The 27735-nt window shown below is 40.9% G+C and overlaps 1 protein-coding gene across 7 annotated transcripts in view; it reads right to left on the bottom strand.

Moving 5' to 3' along the window:
• LOC105494102 (chromodomain helicase DNA binding protein 9) overlaps positions 1–27735 on the bottom strand; it is a 276902-nt gene that overhangs the window by 178071 nt on the left and 71096 nt on the right. For 3 of the 7 annotated variants that reach the window (XM_071084529.1, XM_071084531.1, XM_071084532.1), the window contains exon 1: positions 22618–22716. The exons of 1 other annotated variant lie outside the window; for it this stretch is intronic. The gene's annotated coding sequence lies outside the window, so the exon portion shown is untranslated. Of the gene's footprint in view, positions 1–628; positions 743–12156; positions 13277–22369; positions 22476–22617; positions 22717–27735 lie in introns of those variants that run through there. 3 more of the 7 variants (XM_071084530.1, XM_011762221.3, XM_011762220.3) reach the window with 3 other exon arrangements.

Here is a 27735-nt window from a genome sequence, read left to right as displayed (position 1 = left end):
ATAAACTTGAGAAATCTGTTAGGTTTACTGTCTTCAATTTATTTATTGCCATTCTCTCTTGAAATTCAGTTTTATTCCCATCATCTCACCAAACTGACCTGAGAGCATACGGACCTTCACATAAGTAAATACGAGGGTCATTTTTCACTTCTCATCTAACATTACCTATCAGCAGCATTTGATGTAGTTATCATGGAGTCCTCCTTAAAACACTTAACTTCATTTAATTGTTATATATGATATTCACTTGGTTTCTCTCCTACTTTTCTGAGTGTTTATTCTCATTCTCTTTTTACAGATTTCAATCTACACACGTTGGAGGACCCCAACCTCTTCTCTTTTCTATCTATACTCACCTCCAAGGTGATTTCATCCAATCTCAAGGTTTTAAATAAAATCTCTATATTGGCAATTCCCAAACTTACATCTATTAATTATATATCTCTACCTTAAATTTAGACCCATTTACCTAACAAACCACTTGACTTCTCATCTTGGACACTTGATTGGCAACTAACAGCCTGCTATTTACCTTGCCCTCTTTCAAAACAGTGATCTCATTAAAATGCAAGTTAATTCAGGACACTCCTCAGCTCACAACCCTCCAATGACTCTTTATGTCACTCACATGAAAAACTGAAATCCTTACTATGACTTGTAAGCACGGCCCTGCACCACCACCAGAACAGCTCTCTGCCCTCATCTCTGGTTGCACTTCTCTCTTGCTCACCCCCTTGCTTCAGCCACAATGGCCTCCTCAGGTCACTAAAAAGCCAAGCATGAGAGAGTGAAGTCAGCAAAATGACAGAGTAGACAGCTCCAAACACCTGTCTCTTCACAAACACCCAAAACAAGCAGGAAGTATCAGAACCAACTTTATCACAACTCTGGAAAACAGTCAAATATTTACAACAACCAAGAGAATGCTGAAAAGAAAATACACCTAGCATTCAAGGAAATCTGTATTAAAACACTAGCTAAACACAAACCTAAGTAATAGAGGCTTCAGTGACCTCAGACAACAACCAATATAGTCAATACAGAAAATAGTTTTAAAAAAATGTCTAAACGAATGACTCCAGCCTTCAACAATGAAGAACAGCAAATGCTAAGGGAGGGGGTAAATCTTATTTCTGAAGTTAGCACATCACAGTATTAAATGGTCTGGTTTTCTCACACACATACGCACACACACACGCGTGTGTGTGTGCACTGCCGCCCCCAAACACACACACACACACACACACACACACACACACACACACACCCTCAAAGCATACAAAGAATAAGAAAGCCCATCCAAAGGAAGAAAAAAGTTGACAGAAACTGTCCCCAAGAAAGTCCATTAGATTTGATGGTCAAAAACTTGAAATCAAGTGTCTTAGATATGATCAAAAAGCTAAAGGAAACCATGGCCCAAGAATGAAAGCAAACCAGGAAAATGGCATATGAACAAAATAAGAATATCAATACAGAAACAGAACATCTTAAAAGTAACAAAATAGAAATTATGGAGCTGAAAAGTACAATACCTGAAATAAAAAATGCATTATCGTGGTTCAACAGGAGATTTGAGCAAACCGAAGAAATAATCAGCAAACTTGAAGACTTGAAGATAGAAGGATTGAAATTACCAGATTCTCCAACAAGAGGATCACAAAGAAAAAATAATGAAGAGGCTGGACGTGGTGGCTCATGCCTGTAATCCCAGAACTCTAGGAGTCCAAGGCGGGTGGATCACCTGAGGTCAGGAATTCGAGATCAACCTGGCCAACATGGTGAAACCCTGTCTCCACTAAAAAAAAAAATACAAAACCTAGCTGGGCATGATGGCAGGCGCCTGTAATCCCAGCTACTTGGGAGAGGCTGAGGCAGGAGAATCGCTTGAACCCGAGACGCGGAGTTTGCAGAGAGCTGAGATTGTGCCACTGCACTCCAGCCTGCGTGACAGAGCGAGACTCTGTCAGAAAAGGACAGGACAAGGGAAGGGGAGGGGACCCTTGTCTCTACAAAAAAAAAAAAAAAAAAAATTAGCCAGGCATGGTGCATTCCTGTAGTCCCAGCTACAGGAATGCATCTCTCTACTCAGGAGAGAGAAGAAATAATCACTGGGGCAATGCCTTTGAGTAGACGCATAGGTGGGGAAGGAAGGCAGAAGAAGGAGAGTTTTAATTTTTTATCGCTTATTACAAGAATCAAACATTTTCCAACTTAAATCTAAAACAGTGGAGGAGGGAAGGGGAAGGGAAGGAAGGGAAAATGAAGAAGAAAAGTGAACAGAGTCCAAAAAACCTATGAGACAACATCAAGAGAATAAAATATACATTGTGGGCATCCCAGAAGGAGGAGAGAGAGAAAAGGGCAGAAAGACTATTTGAGGAAATAATGGCCCCAAACTCCCCAAATTTGATGAAAGACATTAATCTACACATCCAAGAAGCTCAACAAACTCCATGGAGGATAAATTCTAAGAGATCACATCATAACACATTACAGTCAATTGGTCAAAAGACAAAGAGAATCTTGAAAGCGGCAAGAGAAAAAAGACTCATCAAGTAAAAGAGGGCTTCAACAAGATAAAAGTGGATTTCTCATCAGAAACCATGAAGGCCAGAGGCACTGACATGAAATATTTGAAGTGCTGAAAGAAAAAAACTGTTGACTAAGAATTCTATGCAAAAAACTATTTTTTTAAGAATGAAGAGAAATTAAGATCCATTTAGATAAATAAAAGCTAAAGGAGTTTGTTATTAGTAGAGCTGCTCTAAAAGACATGATTAAGGGAATCCATTAGGATAAAATGAAAAGACACTAGAGAATATCTTGAAGCCATATGAAGAAACAAAGAATACTGCTAAAGGTAATTATATAGGTAAATATAAAAGCCAGCATAATTGTACCTTTGGTATGTAATGCCTTTTTTAAAAATATGATCCTAAAGGCAAAGAAATAACCCATTTTAAATTTCTGTTAATGAGCACTCAATGTAGACAGATGTAATCTTTGACAATAACAACATAAAGGTGAAGAGACAGATGTTTAGGAGCTGAGCATGTGTATACCACTGAAACTAACTTGGCATTTAAAATACATTGTTATAACTTTTGTTAAAATTATAATCCCCAACATAACCATTAAGGAAATAACTAAAAAATATACAGAAAAAGAAAGAAGGAAATCAAAATGGCATGCTACAAAAAAAAAAAAAAAATCTAAATATAAGAAATTGGCAGTAATGGATGAATTAAGGAACAAAGAGCATATAAGACATTAAAAAGCAAAAAGCAAAATAACAGAAGTAGGTTTTCCTTATCAATAATTACTTTAAATGTAAATGAATGAAATTTTCTACTTAAAAGGAAGAGATTAGCAGAATGGATAAAAATGAAAACAAAAACATAATCCATCTTATATACTGTTCACAAGAGGCTCACTGTAAATACAAAGTCACAGGAGAATAAAAAACAAGAAATGAAAAAATATATTTCATAAAAATAGTAACCAAAAGAGAGCTGGGATATTAGTATCAAACAAAATACTGTAAGTCAAAAAAGGTTACAAGAAGGCCTTGCACAGTGACTCATACCTGCCGCAATCCCAGCACTTTGGGAGGCTGAGGTAACAGTATTGCTTGAGGCCAGGAGTTCAAGACCTGCCTGGGAAATACAGCAAGACCCCATTTCTACAAAAAAATGTATATATATTTTTAATTAGCCAGTATGATAGTGCACACCTGTAGTCCTAGCTAACTGGGAGGCTGAGGCTGGAGGATCTCCTGAGCCCAGGAGTTGGAGGTTACAGTGAACTATGATTGTGCCACTGCACTTCAGCCTGAAATAAAAAAATGGCTGGGTACGAGAGAGAGAGAGAGAGAAAGGTTACAAGAGACAAAGAAGGACATTACGCACTGATGAAAGTGACTCAACCTACCAATATGATATAACAATTATAAATATGTATGCACCAATAACAGACCCACAAAATTTATGAAGTAAAAATACTCAGAATTGAAGGGAAAAACAAACAATTCTACAATATAATTGTAGAAAGTTATACAATAGTCGGAGACTTAAATATCTCATTTTCAATAATGAATAGACCAACCAGACAGAAAATCAGTAACAAAAGAGGACTTGAACAACACTACAAACCAGTTAGATCTAACAGACATATACAGACACTCTACCCAACAATAGCAAAATATACATTCTTCCAGAGTACAGATGAAACACTCTCCAGGACTGGCCATATGGTAGGCCACAGAACAATTCTTCAAACATTTAAAAATATTACAAGTATACAAAGTGTCCTCTCTGACTCCAATGGAATAAACCTAAATATCAATAGCAGAAACCAAATTAGAAAAATCACAAAATGTAAAAATTAAACAGCACACCACAATCAATGGGTCTAAGAAGAAATAATGAGGAAAATTAGAAAATACTTTTAGGCAAGTGAAAATTGAAATGCAATATAGGAAAACTTATCAGATCCAGTGAAAGGAGTGCTCTGAGGGAAAGTTATACCTGTGAACAACTACATTTTTAAAAGACATATCTTAAATTAATAACCTAATTGTACCCCTAAGGAAATAGAAAAGCAAACTAAACCCAAAGGTAGCAGAAGATAATAAGGCAACCCACGGAATGCAAGGAAGTATTTGTAAATCATATATCTGATAAGAGTTTAATATCCAGAATTTTTAAAGAACTCCTACAACTCAATAGCAGAAAGACAAACAACCCAATTTAAAAATGGACAAAGAACTTCATTAGATATTTCACCAAAAAAGATACAGGAATGTCCAAGGAGGACATGAAGACACTCAACATCAGTCATTAGGGAAACACAAATAGAAATCACAATGAGATATCACTTCACACCTACTAGGAATGGTATAAAAAATAAACAAGCGTTGGAGAAGATGTGAAGAAACTGAAACCCTCATACATTTCTGGTAGGAATATAAAATGGTATAGCTACTGTGGAAAATAGTGTGGTGGTCCCTCAAAAAGTTAAACAAGCCAGACAGGTACATGTATGCCTGTAGTCCCAGCTACTCAGGAGGCTGAGGCGGGAGGACTGCTTGAGACCAGGAGGCCAAGGCTGCAGTGAGCTATGACTGTACCACTGCACTTCTGCCTAGGTGACAAGGTGAGACTTTGTCTCTAAAAACCAAAAACAAACAAATAACAAAGGAAAATTTTATATATATATATATTTTTTGGAGGCGGAGTCTCACTGACACCAAGGCTGGAGTGCAATGGTGCAATCTCGGCTCATTGCAACCTCTGCCTCCAGGATTCAAACGATTCTCCTGCCTCAGTCTCCCAAGTAGCTGGGATTACAGGCGCCCACCACCATGCCCAAGTAATTTTTTTGTATTTTTAGTAGACACAGGGTTTCACCGTGTTGGCCAGGCTGATCTCGAACTCCTGACCTCAGGTGAGCCACCCGCCTCAGCCTCCTAAAGTGCTGGGATTACAGGTATGAACCACCATGCCTGGCCTAAATAACAAAACATTTAAAAAAGTTAAACAGAGAATTACCTTATAACCCAGCAAATTCACTCCTAGGTATATACTATTCACCGAAAGCAACTGAAAATAGGGACTCAAATAGAGAACTTGTACACAAACACTCATAGCAGCATTATTCACAATAGACAAAAGCTGAAAACAATCAGTGTCCATCAAAAGATATTTATAATAGAATCTTACTCAGCCATAAAAAGTAATAAAGTTTTGATACATGCTACAACATGGATGAACCCTGAGGACACTATGTTCAGAGATATTAGCAGGCAAACACAAAGCAAATATTCCACTTATATGAAGCATCTAGAATAGGAAAATTCAGAGACAGAAGGTACATAAAACTAGATTAGAGGTTAATGGGGCTAGAGGAAGGGGAGAGTAGAAGTTATTTGGTAATGGGTACAGTGCTTTGAGGTGGTAAAAAAAAAAAAATGGAAACAGGTAGTGGTGATGGTTGTACAACATTGCGAACGAAGTTGATGCCACTGCACTGTACACTTGACAGTTAAAGTAGCACATTTTGTCATATGGATCCTACAATTAAAAACAATCTTGAAAGCCAGGAATGTACGATATTCCAGGACTTTGTGTTTACTGTTCCCTCTGCTCAATGTACCGTTCTTCATTACAGCAAGTTCTTTTCTCAAAAGTGACTTTCCTAGTGAGGCCTTTCCTGATTGCCCTTTCTAAAATGTCATCATTTCCCCTCCGATGCTTCACTCCCCCTTCCTTGCTTTATTTTTCTGTCTTAGTACTAGCTAACATTCTAGAGTTTACATATTATCTTAAAGCCTATATTCACCATAAAATTTAAGTCAGTAATTTTTACATGATGTATCGTTAGTATCTACTAAATAGTAGCACACAGTATCAGATAATAAGTATTTATTCATGAAAATGACAAACTTTTTTTTTGGTGAGGGAGAGGGAATGCTACATAAGGCAGAAACTGGGTTTTAAAAAAAATCTTTTGTGAAACTTTAAAAAAAGGTAGCAACAATGATTACTTGGACATTGAGTTTACGGCCCATTAAAAACCCTTTTTTAATGTGGTAAAATACGTGTAACAAAAGTGACCATTCTAACTTTTTTTTTTCTTTGGAGACAGTCTCACTCTGTCCCCCAGGCTAGAGTGTAGTGGTACGATCTCAGCTCACTTCAACTTCTGCCTCCCAGGCTCAAGAGATTCTCGTGCCTCAGCCTCCCAAGTAGCTGGGATTATAGGCATGTGTCACCATACCTGGCTAATTTTTGTATTGTTTGTAGAGATGGGGTTTTGCCATGTTGGCCAGGCTGGTCTCAAACTCCTGGCCTCAAGTGATCCACCTGCCTTGGCCTCCCAACATGCTGGGATTACAGGCATGAGCCAAGTCTATGCTAACCATTTTTAAGTATACAGTTCGGTAGTGTTAAGTATATTCTCACTGTTGTGCACCAATCTCTGGAACTTTTTAATCATATATACATTTTTTTCTTTTTTTTTTTTTTTTCTTTTTTTTTGAGGCAGAGTCTCACTCTCACCCAGCCTGGAGTGCAATGGCATGATCTCAGCTCACTGCAACCTCCACCTCCCGGGTTCAAGTGATTCTCCTGCCTCAGCCTCCTGAGTAGCTAGGATTACAGGCACCCGTCACCATGCCTGACTAAATTTTTTTTTATTTTTAGTAGAGACAGGGTTTCACCATTTTGCTCAGGCTGGTCTCAAACTCCTGACCTCGTGATCCGCCCGCCTTGGCCTCGCAAAGTGCTGGGATTACAGGTGTGAACCACTGCGCCCAACCATAAAATTTTAACTCTATACCCATTACCCACCACTTCTCTTAACCCTTACTCCTGGCAATCACCATCTACTGTCATTTCCATGAACATGACAACTCTAGACAACTCATATAAGTACAATCATATAGGATTTCTCTTTTTGTGACTGGTCTGTTTCACTTAGCATAACGTCCTGAAGGTTCTTCCATGTTGTAGCTAGCATGTGTCAGAGTATCTTTCCTTCTTAAGGCTAATATTCCGTTATACGTATATTATGGCCCTGGTACTATTGTTTTTTCATGAAGATGAAATATGCTCTATTATAGAATCTTGTTTTTGGCGTATACTTAGCTATTTTTAAAAAGGTAGAGTACAAGATGTCTGGATAGCAAATCCCAAACTGTGACCCAATTTTCAGCCAGCCCTATACTGCTTAGAAAAATTTTTTTTTTTAAGATGGAGTTTTGCTCTTGTCACCCAGGCTAATGGTGCAATCCCGGCTCACTGCAACCTCTGCCTCCTGGGTTCAAGCAATTCTCCTGTCTCAGCCTCCTGAGTAGCTGGAATTACAGGTGCCCTCCACCACGCTCAGCTAATTTTGTATTTTTAGTAGAGACAGGGTTTCACCATGTTGGCCAGGCTGGTCTCATATTCCTGACCTCAGGTGATCCACCTGTCTCAGCCTCCCAAAGTGCTGGGATTGGCCGGGCGTGGTGGCTCACGCCTGTAATCCCAGCACTTTGAAAGGCCTTGAGGCGGACGGGTCACCTGAGGTCGGTAGTTCGAGACCAGCCTGATCAACATGGAGAAATCCCATTTCTACTAAAGATACAAAATTAGCAAGGCATGGTGGTGCATGCCTATAATCCCAGCTACAAGGGAGGTTGAGGCAGGAGAATCACTTGAACCTGGGAGGCGGAGGTTGCAGTGAGCTGAGATAGCACCATTGCCCTCCAGCCTGGGCAAAAAGAGCTAAACTCCGTCTCAAACAAACAAACAACAACAACAAACAAACAAAACAAGTGCTGGGATTACAGGCATGAGCCACTGCGCTCAACCTGCTTAGAAAACTTCTAACCAAAGTATTCTGAAAGTAATTCTTTTATATGGACATATATCTTTGCTTAATTGACTTAATCATTACTTACAATTCTAAATGAACTTTTTTTTTTTTTTCTTGAGACAGGGTCTTGTTTTGTTGCCCAGGCTGGAGTACAGTGGTATGATCATAGCTCACTGTAGCCTTGACTTCCTGCACTCAAGTGAACCTCCCACCTCTGCCTCCGGAGTAGCTGAGACTAAAGGCATGTGCCACCATGCCTGGCTAATTATAAAAAATATTTTGTAGGCCAGGCGTTGTGGCTCACACCTGTAATCCCAGCATTTCGAGAGGCTGAGGCAGGCGAATCATGAGGTCAGGAGTTCAAGATCAGCCTGGCCTACATAATGAAACCCCGTCTCTACTAAAAATACAAAAATTTGCTGGGCATTGTGGGCGCCTGTAGTCTTAGCTACTCGGGAGGCTGAGGCGGGAGAATCGCTTCAACCTGGGAGGCAGAGGTTGTGGTGAGCCAAGATAGTGCCACTGCACTCCAGCCTGGGCAACAGAGCCAGACTCCATCTTAAAAAAAAAAAAAAAAATTATATATATATATTTGTAGACAGGGTCTCACTATGTTTCCCAGGCCACAACAGACATTTTTAAAGTAGGACAAAAGGTTCCAAGAGAGAAATTTTACTACCCCAAAACATAAATTAAAACTTATTAGAATTGTTGTTTTCTTATCAGGGACCAAAATTCTAACCTCTGGTAGTAACTGAATATGTGACAACATATTCAACTCTGGCCCTGTTTCCTCATCAATGACAAGTTTTAATTGGATGCTTGTAAAGGTGTCTTATACTCTACACTTTGGGTTATTTTCTATATTTATATTCAGAAATTTAAAACCTTCATAGTCTCCCAAGAAAAGAGTTAAAACACCACCGCTACCCTAACCAAAACACAGACATAAGCTTCATTGGGAGCAAAGCTTCATCCTGATTATAGAATAAATGCAAAAAAGCTATGAAGCAGTAAGCTCCATATCTAAAAACAAAAACTTACCTGAGATTTAATTAAATTTTTTTTTTGATTTACAAAAGATATCATGCTATTTTTCCCCCACTTCAGGAGATCATTCATAATGTCCTACGCCTAAAATCCCTTAAAAAAAAAAAAATGTTTGCGTAATGGGCAAGAATAAGGAAAAATTTTTTAAATGCTGAAAAAGGTCATTACATTAATTGTGGGAGTATCACTGACCTCATTCTTTTATTTTTCAGTCTAATATGACCTTAACATGTAACAGCATGAGTCCTAGCAAAAATCAGAAACTAAAAGAAAAATAATCCAACTTGTAATATTTATCCAGAAGTATCCTTCTAAATTATTTTCAGTAGCTAATTAGCAAATCCTTAGGTGTTCTATTAATGTAAAATATATAAAATCATTATGAGGCTGGGCGCAGTGGCTCACGCCTGTAATCCCAGCACTTTGGGAGGCCTAGGTGGGTGGATCCTGAGGCCAGGAGATAGAGACCATGCTGGCCAACACAGTGAAAACCCGTCTCTACTAAAAACACAAAAAATTAGCCGGGCGTGGTGGCGGGGCCTGTAGTCCCAGCTACTGGGGAGGCTGAGGCAGGAGAATGGCATGAACCCGGGCGGCTGAGGCAGGAGAATGGCGTGAACACGCCTCTGCATTCCAGCATGGGCGACAGAGCGAGTCTCCGCCTCCAAAATAAAATAAAATAAAATAAATAAAATAAAATAATAAATAAATAAAATCATTAGGAAAGCCCACATAAGGGGCTTTAATGCCACGTATTCTGTGTGTATACTACTTTATTAAGCCCCATCTGTAACTCTGCTCTATGTATCTTTGACATGTTTCTGATAATCCAACTGCATTATCTATACACTCGCTATAGTTTGAATATGTCCCCCAAAGTTTAGGTGTTGGAAACTCAGTCCTCAAAGCAACAATGTTTTGAGGTGGGGCCTAATAAGAGGTGATTAGGTCATGAGGCCTCTGCCCTCATGAATGGATTAATGTTATCACAGGAGTAGGTTAGTTATCAAGAGTGGGCTTGTTACAAAAAAGAAAATCAAATTCAGTCACATCTTGCTCTCTTCCCCCTCTGCCTTCTACTACAGGATGATGCAGCAGAAGGCCTTGCATCAGAGGGCCTTCTTGTGAATGCTTGTAAGGCATCTTATACCAGATGCAGGTCTCTTGACCTTGGACTTCCCAGCCTCCAAAACCGTAATAAATTTCTTTTCTGTATAAATCAACCAGTCTGTTGTATTGTTAGAGCAACATAAAATGGACTAAGACAACATGTGACTGTTTAATTAGAAAATAAATTAGATTCACCAATCAATTAGACAAATATCTGGCAAATATGAGCCAGTCATGACATAGCTGAAGGAGCTTAGGTGTGGATTCAAATTCTAACTGTTAATTCTAAGCTGTGTAACGCTGAGTAGTTCTTAAAACCTCTCAGTCTAAGCTGGGCACAGTGGCTCATGCCTGTAATCCCAGCTCTTTGGGAGGCTGAGGTGGGAGGATTGCTTGAGGGCAGAAGCTCGAGATCAGCCTAGGCAACACAGTCCCATCTCTACAAAAAACAAACAAACCTCAGTCTGTCTACATCACAGGGTTTAGAAAGGCTGCAGAGTTCAGAAAGAAAATATTCGGGATGGGCACAGGGGCTCACGTCTGTAATCCTAGCACTTTGGGAGGGCAAGGCAGGCAGATCTCTTGAGCCCAAAAGTTTGAGACCAGCCTGGGTGACATGATGAAACTCCATCTCAAAGAAGAAAAAATATATATATTCAAAGTCCTAAAACATAGTAAGTACTAAAAAATTATCTATTTCCCTCTCATCAACCTATAAAATTAAAAACATAGATTAAGATTCTTTGTCAACTTACTGAAATATTACCAAGATCCAAGCCTGCTATATCTAATAGTATTGAATGTATTTTCATTAAAAAATTTAAAAATGTTATACCAATCTATATCATATTTTATGATACCTAAATTTATCTTTGCCCTCTCAACGTATATACTTGCTATTTTATTCCTTCCCTAAAGTTATCAATGCCTCTCCACTCTTATTTGCTACTCTCATAGGTAATCTATATTTCCACGACACATTAATATGTTCTCTATGCCTGCACCATCACCCCTTCCACCAGCCTTCCTCTTAACAAAGTAATATCTTCACGATTAAACTCAGGTACCATCTTTGGGAAGCCTTTACACACTCAAACATTTCAAGCTATTATACACTCATTTTTTTTGTATTCCATATTTTACACACTATTTTATCATTCTTGGTCTACATGTCTGTTTTTCCTACTAAACAAGATGAGTGCAGAGGTTGCTTCTTATTTGAATATCTTTGTATCCCTAACATCTACTAATTTAATTCCTGTCACATAGTAAATACTCATATGCTTTTAGGAATTCAATAATGCCATGACATAAAAAAATAACTAAACTCCTCAATCCTTACATTATTCTAAAAGTTAAGATTCAAAAGCATTAAGCAACAACATACCATTTTCATGACTTTAAGAATGCCCCCACTGAACTGTACACTTAAAGAGTTAAAATTATTAACTTGGCTATGGATATTTTTACAAATTTTTTAAAGCCCCAGTAATCCAATTTAAACTTTAATTCTCACATGTCCCTCAGTGAAAGAATCCTACTTTCATTGAAAAGGAATTCTACAAGGGATCCTATAGCATAGTTTTACAGGCTCTGGAAACAGAATGGCAAGGCTGGAATCCTGACTTCATCACTTACCAGCTATGTAATCCTAGGCAAGACAATCATTTTGAAGCTCAGTTCTTCATCTGTAAATGGGGATTATAACAGTACTGGTCTCAAAAAAATGACTGTAAAATAATACACATAAAGCACTGCGTAAACATTCTGTGTTTTCAAATTGGGCTTCTCGGAGTACTGGGTAATCTTTAACCATCCAAATGAAGAGAGGACTTAGGCCTTCTTTCCCTCCATTTCCTCCCAATAAGCTCTCATCCTGAATATTTTGGTTTTATTTTACAAATTGAGCTTTCATGTAAGGTTTTTAAAAAACAAAGAAATCTTTGGTTTAAAATAATTTAAACCAAAGGACATAAGCAAAAGGACAAAGCTAAATGGCACTCATCTAATGCTTGCTTACTAACATCTCCCTCTGCAGATAGCCATTTACTAAATTATTTACTTTGTTGGCACTCTCACTTTTTAGTCTTGCTTTGCATGTCACAGAAAGGAAAACTCTTAAAAACATAATCTCCACTTTGGGATTCCAAGGCTGTAGAATCACTTCAGCCCAGGAGTTCAAGACCAGCCTAGGCAACATAGCAAGACCCAGTCTCTCCAAAACATTTTTTAAATATTAGCCAGGTGTGTTGGCATATGCCTGTGGTCCCAGTGACTTGGGAGGCTGAGGTTAGGGAATCCCTGGAGCTCAAAAGGTTGAGGATGCAGTGAGCTATGATCTATGCTACTGCGCTCCAGCACCGGAGATGAGCAAGACTCTGTCTCAAACAAATACAATCTCATCTCTAATCATGATAAAAACTGATTGAGGGTAACTAATTTTGGGCTGATACTGAAAATAGATGACAAATTTCCCAGTTGCCACTGAGTCAGGTCTAGTTGTTTAATTAAAGTGGTCCTGAACATTACACCCAAACAAAATCAAGTTTAAATTTTTTTTTTTTTTTTTGAGACAGAGTTGTGCTCTGTCGCCTAGGCAGGAGTGCAGTGGCATGATCTCAGCTCACTGCAACCTCTATAGCTGGGATTACAGGCGCGTGCCACCACACCCGGCTAACCTTTTGTATTTTTAGTTTTAGATGGGGTTTCGCCACGTTGGCCAGGCTGGTCTCGAACACCTGGCCTCAAGTGATCCACCCACCTCAGCCTCCCAAAGTACCTGGATCATGGGCATGAGCCACCACACCCGGCCTAAGTATTTATTCTAATGCTAAATTTCAATTAATATTAAAAATAGAAAATTAACTTAAATGCAGAATTTTTCTTTTTCTTTTTTTTAAGACACAGTCTTGATGTTGCCCACATTGGAGTGTAGTGGTCCATCTCAGTTCACTGCAATCTCTGCCTCCTGGGCTCAAGCAATTCTCCCACCTCAGCCTCCAGAGTACCTGGAACTACGCACCACCACACCTGGCTAATTTTTATTTTTGTTTTTTTTGTAGAGTCAGGGTTTTGCCATGTTGTCCAGGCTGGTGTGGAACCCCTAGGCTCAAGCAATCCACCCACCTCAGCCTCCCAAAGTGCTGGGATTACAGATGTGAGCCACTGTATCACCCAGATGCATTATTTTCGAAGGCTTTAAATAGAAGAGTTAAAGACTGCGACTCAGGTTGATTATCATTACCACCTACTTTGCAGAGTTGTCACAGGATTTTGAAAGAATATGCTCAAAATACAGTTGTAAGTGCTTAACCAAACGTAGCTTTCCCTCTCATATCCGTCACCGCCAGCATCTCTTTTCTGCTTTCCCAACAGCATACAGTCATTTAAACTTTCCCATGATCAACAGGCTTCTCCAGACCTCCTCAGATTATTTTGCCTTAAATAATCTCCAATACTGTTCTCTTATCACCTTCAATACTCTTGTGACTTTTTTCATTCATTCAACCTACCATACTGTATTACCATCACCACTGTAATTTTATTGTCAATCCTTGGTTCAATTAAATTAACATTTTCTGACTATTTATATTTGTAGTATTTATTATATGACTAGCACCTTATTAATACAAGGTTAATATTAATTTATACACTTTACCTTCAATATAGCCCTTCTTTTGCCTTAGAAATTTTAAAATATATTCCTCTGTTACTAGGCTATCTCACTGTAGCTATTTTATGTTCTCTCCCCTCAAGCCTTCAGTCCTAACTTCCCCATTCTTACCTAAGGACAATTTGTTTTCTGAGATTTTCCTGCTGAAATTTACTAAATAACCATCTTTTCAGAAGGAAGCACTATATCTATCTTTGTATCTATGTCCTTTTTCTTCCAGCTATTCTTAGAAAACATGGCTCTTTTCCAAAGACAGATCGTTTACCTCAAAAAAACATTCCATCTAGCCTTTCAAAAAGACTTATGCCTTCCCACAGTCCCCCTTTCCAGGATCTTTAATTGCCTCTTTGCAATTGCTTGCTTCTCTTCTGCCTTTGAGCATCAGCAGACCAACCTTCCCTACCTTAACACAAATGTAAAAACCGAATCATCCTATTTCTATTCTTCCATCAAATGCCAAATATTGAAAATAAGTGATCTGCTGCCTCCATTTTCTAAATACCTATTTACTTGTTAACTTCTTGTACTCTGCAGCTTGTTCCCATAAATGTGTACTTTCAAAGGTAACTAACAACCTCCTAGACAAATCCAAATGGCTTTTTTTTTTTTTTTTGTATTTTTTAGTAGAGACGGGGTTTCACCGTGTTAGCCGGGATCGTCTCTCGATCTCCTGACCTCGTGATCCGCCCGTCTCGGCCTCCCAAAGTGCTGGGATTACAGGCTTGAGCCACCGCGCCCGGCCCCAAATGGCTCTCTCAATCCATCTTTGACCACTAAGAAAAGTTATCACTAACCAAAGTGACAACAAAAGCTAAACACAAATTCTGTCTTCTATATGAAGCCTCTAATTGTCTATGTGTTCCCATTTATTACATACCACTTAGGCTTTGAGTGCTTTAAGAATCTTCTGAACTCAGTTCAATTAACCCCTTCACCTCCTGGAAATTTTCTTCACTTCTATGAAACCATACCTTGAATTTTCTTCCCTATGGCTTTTCTTCTTTTTCTGATTCATTTAAAGTAGCTTAATACTAGATGTAAGTTTCTACGCAGTGATTTCATGTTTACCAAATCCACTTACTTAGCATTTCAAATTCAGTCAAACTTGACACATCTTCACTACTATATCCTCCAAATGTGATTTCACTCAAATCTTTGAGAAATTCAAATCTGCTTTTCTTAGAATATCACAAATTATTTAAAATTTTTTCTTACTAATGGTATAAAATAAAGATATAAAACCCAATTTCCCACTACCTTAAGATCATTTAGCCTCTTAGTGCCCTTCCTGAAGTCGTCAACCTAAGGAATACTAAGAAAGTAATAGCTTAAGGCTCTACTTATGATGTATATCCCCTATCAATAGGCCTTGGGACTTTGGTCATTACTGACAAATTTCTATTAATCTCAAAAATAATACAGATCTTTGTCATATTTCCCCACCCCCCGCTTCTTCCCCTGGAACTTATTTCAAAGTATTCTGTGCATTCCACCTAATAGCTATCAAGTTTACCTTGATAAAAGTTTTCTCTTAATCTCTATAATTCTATAAGATTTCTTTGATTAAAGTTTAGATATGTATTTTATCATTCTTCACACACCATATTCCCTAAAGTGCATTCTATTTTAAAAACTAAACTTTTTTAAGGATCAAGAAAAGACACTGTATGCCTTGACATTTATCTTCAAGAACATAAAACTGGGTTCTGTTAGAATCTGCTATAATCCAACAGGCACAACATGGGTATTCATTTTTGAACTAAAAATGTTTATATTTGTTATCTCATATTCCTTTACACTGTATCTCATTTAGGCAGAAGTAGCTATTCATCATCAAATACTCATCTTCAGAGATTAAAAAAGAGCACAAAATTTTTCAAATATAGCAGTATTTTAATCAAATCATATAAATGAATGTGAAGTAACTGGCACTCTCACACACTGCTAAAAGGAGTAGAAATTGGAACCACAAATTTGAAAAACTATAAGGCATTACTGCTAAAGTTGAACATGTCATAGCTATGACCAGTTTTTCCACTTCCAGAAATACATACTTGACAGAAATGTGTGCACATGTGCACCGAAAGACAGATGTAGGAATCAGTATTATTCATAATAGTACAAAACTAAAAAAATCCATCATACATTAGAATCAACAGCAATGAAAATGAATAAACTCTTCTATATAGAAAAACAGATTAGGCCAGGCGCGGTGGCTCACACCTGTAATCCCAACATTTTGGGATGCCAAGGCGAGCAGATCGTGAGGTCAAGAGATCGAGACCATCCTGGCCAACATGGTGAAACCCTGTCTCTACTAAAAATAAAAAAAATAGTCGGGCGTCGTAGTGGGTGCCTGTAATCCCAGCTACTCGGGAGGCTAAGGCAGGAGAATCACTTGAACCTGGGAGGCAGAGGTTGCAGTGAGCCGAGATCGCACCACTGAACTCCAGTCTGGCAACAGAGCAAGACTCTGTATCCCCCAAGCAAAAAAAGAAAAATACAGATTAGCCTCACAAAAATAACATGACCTGAGGAACACATATTATATGATTCAATTTAATAAAGTTCTAAAATAGGCAGAGCTAATCTATGGATTTTAGACATCAAGATAATGGTCACCCTAGCAATACAGAAAGGGAATAATTAGAAAAGAATATAACGAAAGCTTTCAGGGTGCCAATAACAATACTAATTTCAATAAACACTCACCAAAGCAGAATAAGTGTGTTCATATATTGGAATAGGTAGTGAATTCACTAAATTATGAAATCCATGAAATAAAGCATTCCCTAACATTAGAAACCTCAGGCAACTCAGTTCCTCTGTACCTCCGTTGCTTCAACTGTAAAACAGACTACACCAAGTCTGTAATCTTAAATTCCTAGATTTTTTTTTTTTATCTTTTAGGTAAACGTACTCAGTTCCTTAAATGGAAGAAAAAAAATTTAGTGACTATTTGATTGCCATTTTAAAGATAAACACTGCAAAGACAGAATCAAAAAATACCATTTTTTCCTTCCTCTTACAAAACCAGATATATTAGCAGTTATCTTTCAGAATCACAGTTACTGATTTCCAATAGAATAAAATCGAATATTCTTTATACTGCTACTAGTTAGTAGGTAAATTAATATGAAATGACCACTACACAAGAAAGGTCATCTGTTTTCTGGTTTCAAACTATGTCCCTTTATAGCAATAACAATGTTTAAAATTATTAGTTTTAAAATGTTTTGAAACATAGTAAAAATCAAACAAACACCAAACTTAATATTTGCTTGGTTAACTTCATAATGCCAAATTACAACAGAAACATCAGCATCTGACAGCTATTTGATAAATAATAGCTAGTAATGACTGAATTATAACTTCTACTTATAAGCACCATTAAATGAGAAGCCTCATTAAAAACTATAAATTTAATATCAGGCTCCCTTACAAGCTAATAATTGAAAAGAATGCTACTCTCCTGAGAATATCAAGATTATAAAACTTTTGTATTCTGCACCATCACCCAATACTATATATACCCATTCAATATTGTATTGAGTTTATTTCTCTCAAACTTTCATATTTAATAAAATCTGTACTATAAAAATATTCAAATAAACTTTCAAAAACTGAAGTGCATTGTTAAAAAAGATCATTTCACCAGTTTTTCTAACATAAATATGAAGCTTACTTCTTCCTCTCAACACAGTATGAATATGTCATTGTATGGTATCACACTTCCAGCTAAACCTATTCTAAGGTGCTTATCATTCAGATAAAGGCAGACTTCTTCTGAAGCACTTGTCCAGGGATGGTGTTCACAACTTGTTTTCCTGCCAAGTCTTTCCTTTCCCTCATCTTCCTCATCTCAGTAAATCACACACCACCAACTATCTAGTTCCTCAAGCCAGTAACCAGGAAATCATTTTTGACACTTTTCTTCTCACATCCAATCCATCATGAATCTGTCAGTTGTTCCTCCTCCACACCTCACCATCTCCTCTCTAAAATATACGTATAATCTGGCTACTATCATGTTTTTCCTGGACTACTGTAGTATTACAGTATCTTTACTTTCACCCTTGCCTTTCTCCAATCCATTCTCAAAGTAGCATTTTTAAAATGTAGATTAAAGCGTATCATTTCTCTAATTAAAAATCTTCAACAACTGCAATGTCTTTAGTAAAACCTGTAAGTCTTTAATATGCCCTACAAGGCCCTGTATAATCTGCTTTCTATCTCTCATTTCAGCTCATATGGCTTTCTGCCTTATTATTATGCTTCTGCCACCCTGAACTTTTCATTTCTTTCAAATATTAAGTTCTTTCCTGTGTCATAGCCTTCAAATATATCTTTCTCTCTTCCAAGAAACTCTTTTATCTTCTGACCTGTCTTCTTATTGTTTCCACTTAATATCACCAACTGAGGGAAGCCTTCTCTGAGCATGCAACATTAATTTCTCCCCATTTTCTCCACCACAGCACTCTGTTCTTTTCTTTCACTGAACTGATCATAAGTTGTAATTTTACATTTGTTTATTTACTTGTTCTTTATCTGTTTGCACTGCTAGATGGTACGTTCCATGAAGGCAGGGATCACTTATTATGTACTTAATACATATATCATAAATTAAGGGAGCACTTCAAAATATATATGTTTAATGAATAAATGGATGTGAATTACTTTGAGTCCAGAGAATAAATTACAGTTCGAAGTAGTTTCCCCTTCTCTGGGTCTCCCATTGTCACTTGATCAGCTTTCCAACTGTTTCTAAAAGAAAGGAGCAAAAAGTGTTTCTGAAAGCTTAAAGACAATTCAACAGAGGAAATGTCAGGAAGTTGTACATGGTATGTCAAATGAGTGCGACAAATAATAATACTAAGATCTCACGGGAAGGAGAAATCCCTAAGGGCTACAAGGACAAGATATGATTTTATTCACAAGGTAGAATTTGACCTGAGCATTCATAGACTGGTAAAATTCCAAGAGGTGGAAAAGGGAGTCAAGCCCAAATAAGGAAGTAAACAGAAGCGCAAAGTGAAAGAGAACAGTTATAAAACTGGAATGTGGCACCTTAAATTTACAACATAAATAAGTGTAAAAAAAGCTAAATCTCATATAAGAAATGTATATCCCACGTAAAGACAACTTCAAAGAATTTAAAAGGTTAAAATAACTCTATCTCATCAGTATCCATAAATCTCTTCTGACTCCAATCTTGGCTTCTGAAGTTTTCCAAGCACTTACAACATGCTTCCATTAGTTTTTACTCTGACCAACTGCCTCAAGTTTCCATATTCTTACCTGTGTTTTTATTCACTCATTACCTGATGAAATTTCCCCAGTAGATTAAATCAGTCATAGTTTTTCTTTATAGACTCTCTAGGATTTCATTTTTCTTCTCTGTTATTTATGGGGGGTAAGCTTTTTCCTCTATGACATTTCGATCAATAAACACATCTTTAGAAAATCTAAACTTTTCACATGTACCAAAATTTTATTTTACTACTGATAGATTCAATGGATTTTACTTTAAAATCTGTATTCCTACTTCAGTTCTTGCCTCCTGAATTCATATATTTAGCCCATCCTTCAGTTCTATCCTGTTTCCAGAGGTAAACCAGGAAGGTCTAGCACAGTGCCTTGTAGAAAGCATTTGGTTGCATTAGATAATAAGTTTGGAGTTAAAAGTTTCTAAAAGATACTTCCAAGTTGAAAATTCTATGGTTTCCTTAACCTTATCTCGTCATGGGCTTTTTCCATGGACATGGTTTTCTATCTGTATTCATACCTGCCCACCCCATAATATTTTTTATTTCAGAAGATAGACCTCATGGGATACTTAGAATCCTACAATAGTAAAACTGGAGGAAACAAAGTTTTATACAGGAGAAAACTAAGGCTCACAGATGTCAAGAAACTTGAATATTATCTACACAGTTAAGTGACAAAGTCCTGATTCTCTGTAGCCAGCACTCTATCGAAGAAGAGGATTTTACTGGTTATAAAAGCATCACAATTTTGTTTTTCTTAATAGAGATGGGATGCAGTCTTACTAAGTTGCCGAGGCTGGACTTGAACTCCTGGCTCAAGTGATTCTCCTGCATCAGCCTCCCTATTAGAGCAGCCCCCGATTAAAGCAGCTTGCTCACACACCTAACTTAGTACCGTTTTTGACTAGCATTGCTTTTATCTTATGTTATTTACTGTGCCCTTAGGATATAATCTCCTTGTCAATCAATCACAAGGGTTTTTTGTTGTTGCTGTTTTTAACTACAATACTATACATACTTACCTGAAACTGTTCAGGAATGACAGTTACCCTTAACCAAAACTAGGAGGCAACCACTCTTCCCAATACACTTCACGTCTGTAACACAGACTTCACGTCTACATTATGTGGTCTGTAGTTTATAGGAAACTCTCCAAGGACACAGACCTGCCAATACTTTGTGGTAAACTATAACTACGTAACGTGAATTTTTAAAGCAATAGAAGAAACAGCCGGGCATGGTGGCGTGCACCTGTAATCCCAGCTACTGGGGAGGCTGAGGCTGGAGAACTGCTTGAACCTGGGAGGCAGAGGTTGCAGTGAGCCCAGATGGCGCCACTGCGCTCCAGCCTGGGTGACGGAGCGAGACTCTGTCTCAATACCAAAAAAAAAAAGAAGAAGAATGATAAGAAATGGAAAGTATTTGAAGATACACAATACAGATAGAATTTGCTTCGAGCAATAGAAGTCTTTTATTTAACAAATACTTATCAAATATCGAACGTAAGGCTCTGTGCGGCCTGCTGTTACAACACAGCATCTCTAAATTCACATTCTGTAAACCCAAGAGAAAAGAAAAACACTATGATCATCCTTTCGCATTGCAAAAAACAAAAACAAACTCCTCCCTCTGCAATGTAGAATCCTCCTTTAAATTCAGCTTTTGTACATTCAAGTGTTTGCAGACCTAGTGATTCTTTTTAAAACTATCTCTACAGTTATCTAGAGTCTAGGGAGAGAGTAACATTACACAAGATAAGCCTTCTTTTCATTTAAGACCATAGCTGGTTAAGTAGAAATGGAGATTTTAAGCAGAACTGGAAAAAAGGAAAAGGTGCAAAGCAGCATGCAAAATTGAGAAACTAAATGCTGATAGTAATTTTATTAATGAAAATAACTTTATTTAATACACGGGAATTCTTAGGTATGAATATTTCACATAAATAAATGTCACAATAGCGTCAAATCCCAGACTTTCAGGAAAGTAACCGTAACACTGTTAAATATCACAACAACAACAACAAAATTATCATCTACTTTGTTCTGAAAAGTTTTATTTTTCTTTTAAAAAAAAAAAAAGCAAACCAACCCCCCCGCCAAAAAAAAAAAAAAAAAAAAAGATTAAAAAAATAAAAATGAGAACAAACAGAAACCAGTCTAAGCTGGCAGCTGTGACAGCCAGTGAGACACCCGGGCTTTCCGGGTCGTGCTTGGCTTTGGGCTGGATGTCCACGCAGAGAGCCCTGGAGCCACCCCGCACGTCCCACACCCAGGCACCCAGAAAACGACCACGGCTGCACACACGGGGGCTTGCGGGGTCCGGGCCACGCTGCAGACGGGGAGCGGCACTCGGGGTGAAGGATCGCGGGGAAGGCACTGCGGTCGGAACCGTGAGACAAGGCCTGGGAAAGCGCCGGGGGCGTCCCGTGCTCCGGGACATCTGGTGCCCGCGCGGGACGCCCTGTCATGAGTCACGGAGGCGAGACGGCACAGGCGGGGGAAGAGGCTGCAGGATGGAGGGAAGCCCGACCCTCGGGAGGGAACCCACCCGGGGGAGGCCCCGATCTCGCGCTGGGCGGGGAAGGGGGCCCGCCTTCCCCACGCCCTGGCCGCCTGGCTCTCACCTCCACCCGACGCAACAGGCGCGGCGGCCGAGTCCCGACCCCGGGGGCTGCGGGCCGGGGGGCGGGGGCAGCAGCCCGCAGCCATGACAGGCGCGGGGCGGGCCGCGGGCTGGCTGGGCCGCACGTGCGGTCAGCGCCCCCTCCCCGGCCTCCCCGCGGGCCAGCCCGCCCGCCCGGCCCCGGCCCCGGCTCCGGGCCCCTCACCTCAGGCAGCGGCGCGGCCCCGCCTGCCCCGACCCCCCCGCCTCCGGCCGAGCGGCGGCGGCAGCGGCGGCTGCACGTACTCACCGCCGCTCGCTGACTCTCGCGCTTCGCCATGACTGAGGCGCCCCCGCCGCCCCCCGCCTCGACTGAGACTGACACGCGCGGCTGGCCGGGCGGGGGCGGCCTCAGGCGACCACCCGGCTGACACGACCCGCCCCCGCATCACCCCACCAGTTGAGCAGCGGCCGCTGCCCCGCTGTGCCCCCCGGGCTTCTTCCCCACGCCCGAGGCGGTGGGTGGTAGCGGCGAGCGGCGGTGGCGGCGGCACTTACCGGCTGCGCTGCCAGGCCCCCCTGTCAGCGCGGGGCCGGGAGGGAGTGGAGGGAGGAGTGAAGGGGCACCGCCTCCCCCGCGCCGCCACGCACCCGCCTGATTGGCCCAGTTCACTCCCCCAGAGCGACCCCACCAGCCCCTGCGAGCGGCACTCCGGCAGCACCGGCGCGCTATTTGCATATTTGTGCCCGTGCCGCTGATTGGCCCGGTCGCGGAGGGGCGGCCGTGACCGCCGCCGCTCCCGCCGCGGCTCCAGCCGCGTTGGGCTTCCCGAGAAGGAGCATCCCCCTCGCCCCTGCCCTTCCCTCCTGGCGCGGCCCGACCCAGGGCGGAGGGCGGTGAGAGGCGGGGTCGTCGCTCCGCTCCAACATGGCCCCCCCGCGCCGCCGACCCAATCGCTGGCGCGGTTACTCCCGGAGCCCTGGGCGGCTTCGGGGCGGGGAAGGCTTGGGGCCGGGCGCCCTCTGGCCGGAGCGCGGGGCAGTGCAGTGGCCCGGGCTCCCCCGGCCGCTCCGCCGCGGCCGCCACGTCAGGCCGCGCCCTCGCGGCGGCCTCTCCCCTCGCGCCGCCCGCCCCGCGGTCCCGCCGCCACGTCAGGCCCCGGCAGGGCACGCCCCAGCCGCGAGCTGACCAGTGGCGGGGTCGGCGCCGAGGTCACTCACACGCAGGGCATCTCTCGGGCAGCCCGGATCCGCGGAGGAAGGGCGAGGGTTTCCAAAGACGTCCTTCTTAGGGACGTGGATTTAGCCCCACGTTCTCCTTTCGCGCGGAGACCTGGGTGTCACGCGCCCGTGCTGTAGAATCGAGAGCACGGAGGGTGCCGCGATGATGCAGCGATTGAGCCCAGGTGCCAGCACCTGCCGTGGCCGGCGCCCGCCGCGGAGACCCAGCCCCACGCCGCAAGCCAGGGGAGAGCGCGCACCTAGGCTGCGGCTGCAACCCAGTCTTCCCCAGGCTCAGGCTCCCGTTCTCCATTGCACAGTTACGAAGGGAGAGAAAAATAAACGCAAGAATTTAAGAAGAGAGAGCAAGCGAGCCGTGGGGGAGGGTGATACTGGTTTAGGAGCAGAGGATGTACTGGAAAACCGCCGGCCTAAGAAAGTGTTGGAGACCTGGGTTCCCTCTCGATCCATCACGAATTAACTGAGTGACCTACATCAAATCCTAGCGTGTCCCAGGGCCTCGGTTTTGCCTTCTGTAAAAGGAAGAGGCTGCACAAGTTTTCCAAAAGTCCTCCAGCTGTAAAATTCTAAGGGTCTCCTCCTTGCAGATCCTTAGCTAGCTTTCTACCGAATTAAAAATTTAAAATCCATATGAAAACGTGAGCTAGACAAAAGAAATGTTTGAACTTCGGTCGGCCTACTTTATGTTTGTTCAAATCTCTTGACCATTTCAGATCCAGGGAAGGTGATACTGCACGTTCACAGTTGACAGAAATCTCTTGAATTTCAGCCTCCGCTAAGGAGCGTCACTGTGCTTGTTTATGCCTAGCCAGAATGGAATGGCTGCGGTATACATAATGGTAGTTGCCAAGTAGTTTCATTCTTTATATTCCCCATGAAGGCCCTCCAGAGTGGATCAACATACCTCTATTTAACTGAGATACTGACAGGGCTGGGAGGAAACCCTGCTGAAAGGGCGGTTACAATTGCAACTTTGATTTCCTGAAGGTTACTTATAACAACCACATATTAGACTAAGAATGCAAAGAAAGAGTTTATCTCTGGGGCCCCCCACACTACTTATTTGAATAGTGCTTTAGTTTGCAAATTCAACTTGTTGAGTCAAATTTAAGGCCAGTAACATCTCATCTATCTGACATCACAGCAGAATGATATCCCACTTAAACAAAAAACTTGAGTGGCCTCCCCATCATCTAATGAAAAACGTTCATGTTTTCTTGAATGCAGCCCTCTGAAAATTATTTAGGCTTGGTCATTAAAGAGCAGTACGAGAATTATCAACATTATTGTATGCCATTATAATCAGTGAATGTTCTCTAAAATATGCAAAATTTGTCCCTATAATAAATGGTCTCTAGGATGCTGGTTTTTGTGTTTTTGTTTTGTTTTTAACTTCTGTTTTTGCTATCTCCTTCCTCACTACTGGGCTGACACTTCTCAATTCTTCTACCTAACAATCTTCTTTCCTACTTTTTTGTTGCTTTTATGCCATTATGAACTTAGACATCGATAAACTTTTATTAGCTTAGACTGTCAGATTTTGTGAAAACATTTTCTGTGGGGTTCTCCTGTGTTAAGTACATAAGTTCTTGTGACATTTTCACTGGTCAGTGAAGGGTTTTCACTTCTGTCTTAAATTTTGGAGGTATCTCAGTAACTGTGGTTTCTGAATATGGGGACTCTGGAAAAATGTTGCAGAAGATGGCTCTAAATCTCAGAATTTAGGGATCAAATTAGTAAATATTACATTTTGCAACTGAAGTTAGCAAGAATCAATATCACAAACAACATCAAAATCTAGCAACACTGGCCTACCATTTCCACTAGGCAATGGGCTGTCTAAAGCCAAGCGGTGGCGACGCTCTCTAGGTCCCTCAATCCCACTCCAGAATAAGAATGTCTCCATTCCTGGCCAGGTGTGGTGGCTCACGCCTGTAATCCCAGCACTTTGGGAGGCCGAGGCCGGCAGATCACCTGAGGCCGGGAGTTGGAGACCAGCCTGACCAACGTGGAGAAACCCCATCTCTACTAAAAATACAAAATTAGCTGGGCGTGGTGGCGCATGCCTGTAATCCCAGCTACTCGGGAGGCTGAGGCAGGAGAATCACTCGAATCCGGGAGGCAGCGGTTGAGTTGAGCCAAGATGGCGCCATTGCACTCCACCCTGGATGACAGAATGAGACTCTGTCTCAAAAGAAAAAAAAAAAAAGAATGTCTCCATTCCTACCCAATGTCTTTCCAATTAAAGAGGCCTTGTTATCTGGACACAGGGATTTGTGTATCCAGAAAGACTGTACTATGACAGAGTGGCTCTCCACACCTTGAAAGAAACATCCTATCATAGATACATTTACTGAAATTTAGTCCCAAGCAAGGTGTTAAAAGTTTATATTTTGTTATTTCATTTCATCTTCACAACTACTCTATGAGAAATGGATTTTGTTGTTGTTGTTGTTGTTTGTTTGTTTGACAGAGTTTCACTCTGTCGGCCAGGCTGGAGTGCAGTGGCACGATCTCAGCTCACTGCAATTTCCACCTCCCAGGACTGCAACCTCCACCTCCCAGGTTCAAGCGCTTCTCGTGCCTCAGCCTCCCGAGCAGCTTGGATTACAGGCCTGCACCACTATACCCAGCTAATTTTTGCATTTTTAGTAGAGACGGGGTTTCACCATGTTGGCCAGGCTTGTGTTGAACTCCTGACCTCAAATGATCCACCCACCTCAGCCTCTCATTACAGGTGTGAGCCACCGTGCCCGCTGAGAAAGGGAATCCCCCCCTAAATTTTACAGATAAGTCTAAAATCTTGTCCTGGTTACACAGTCATTGAGTGACAGAAACAATATTCAAACTTAGAACTGTCTGGCCCCAAAGGCTATAACTTGTAACCGTTACACTATATTCTTCCCCTCAGCCTGAGTTTCCAATTCCATGTTTATCAGGCATGTTTATTTTAGTAACTAATTTGGCATCTTAGAATGGAAAATTCCCTGTATAACCATTTTGGTTTAGGTCACCAAAAGAATATCTGACAATGTAAATTTGTGATGTTTTCCTGCAAGTTTGAGGAATATGAATCAATGCTTTAGTATCTGTTCACTCTGGAGAAAACTTATGCAATCAAGATCCTGAAACTAGCTGGATTTGCTGGTTCACACCTGTAATCCCAGCATTTTGGGAGGCCAAGGCAGGTGGACTGCTTGAGCCCAGGAGCTTGAGACCAGCCTGGGCAATATGGTAAAGCCTTATCTCTGCAAAACGATAGAAAAAGAAAAATTAGCTGGGCATGGTGGCATGTTCCTGTAGTCCCAGCTACTAGGGAGGCTGAGCTGGGAGGATCACTTGAGCCCATAAGGTTGAGGCTGCAGTGGGCTGTGATCACGCCACTGCACTCCAGCCTGGGTGAAAGAGTGAGACCTAGCTGGGTGTGGTGGCTCACACCTGTAATCCCAGCACTTTGGGAGGCCGAGATAGGTGGATCACCTGAGGTCGGGAATTCGAGACCAGCCTGACCAATGTGGGGAAACCCCATCTCTACTAAAAATACAAAAATTAACTGGGTGTGGTGGTGCGCACCGCCTGTAATCCTAGCTACTTGGGAGGCTGAGGCAGGAGAATTGCTTGAACCCGGGAGGCAGAGGTTGCAGTGAGCCGAGATTGTACCACTGCATTCCAGCCTGGGTGACAGAGTGAGACTCCATCAGAGAAAGAAAAGGAAAGAAAGAACGAAAGAAAGAAAGAGAGAAAAAGAAAAGATAAAGAAACTCTATCTCAAAAAAAAAAAAAAAAAAAAAAATCCTGAAACTGCAAAACTAAGGTTTAGATCCTACCTCAGTAAGACCTGCAAAAGTGATACCCACAGAACAGTCAAAAGAAGAAAGTTGGAGAACTCACACTTCCTAATTTGAAAACTTACTATAAAGGTATAATAATCAAGACAGTGTGGAACTGGCATAAGGATAGGCATATGGATTAATGGAATAAAATATAGAATCCAGAAATAAACTCTTACATTTATGGTCAATTGATTTTCAAGAGTGCCAAGACATTTAGATTGGGAAAGAGCAGTCCTTTAAACCAATGGTGGGACTGCTGGATATACACATACTAGAGAATGAAGTTGGACCCCTACCTCATACCACACAAAACAATAAACCAAAAGGGACCACACACCTAAATGTAAGAAGTAAAGCTATAAAACTCTAAGAGGAAAAACAGAAGTAAATCTTCAGGATCTTGGATTAGGCAATTATTTCTTACATATGACACCAAAAGCATAAATGACAAAAGAAAATATAAACTAGACTTCATTAAAATTAAAAACTTTCATACAAGAAACCATAAAAAGTAGATTAAACTTCATCAAAATAGAAGTGTCAAAGGACACCATTAAGAAAGTGCAAAGAAAGACAAAACAGAATGAGAGAAAATATTTGC

Source organism: Macaca nemestrina, chromosome 18, assembly GCF_043159975.1.
Source record: "Macaca nemestrina isolate mMacNem1 chromosome 18, mMacNem.hap1, whole genome shotgun sequence".
NCBI classification, from domain to species: domain Eukaryota; kingdom Metazoa; phylum Chordata; class Mammalia; order Primates; family Cercopithecidae; genus Macaca; species Macaca nemestrina.
Note: the sequence above shows the minus strand (reverse complement) of the source record. Positions and strands in the feature narration are given on the sequence as shown.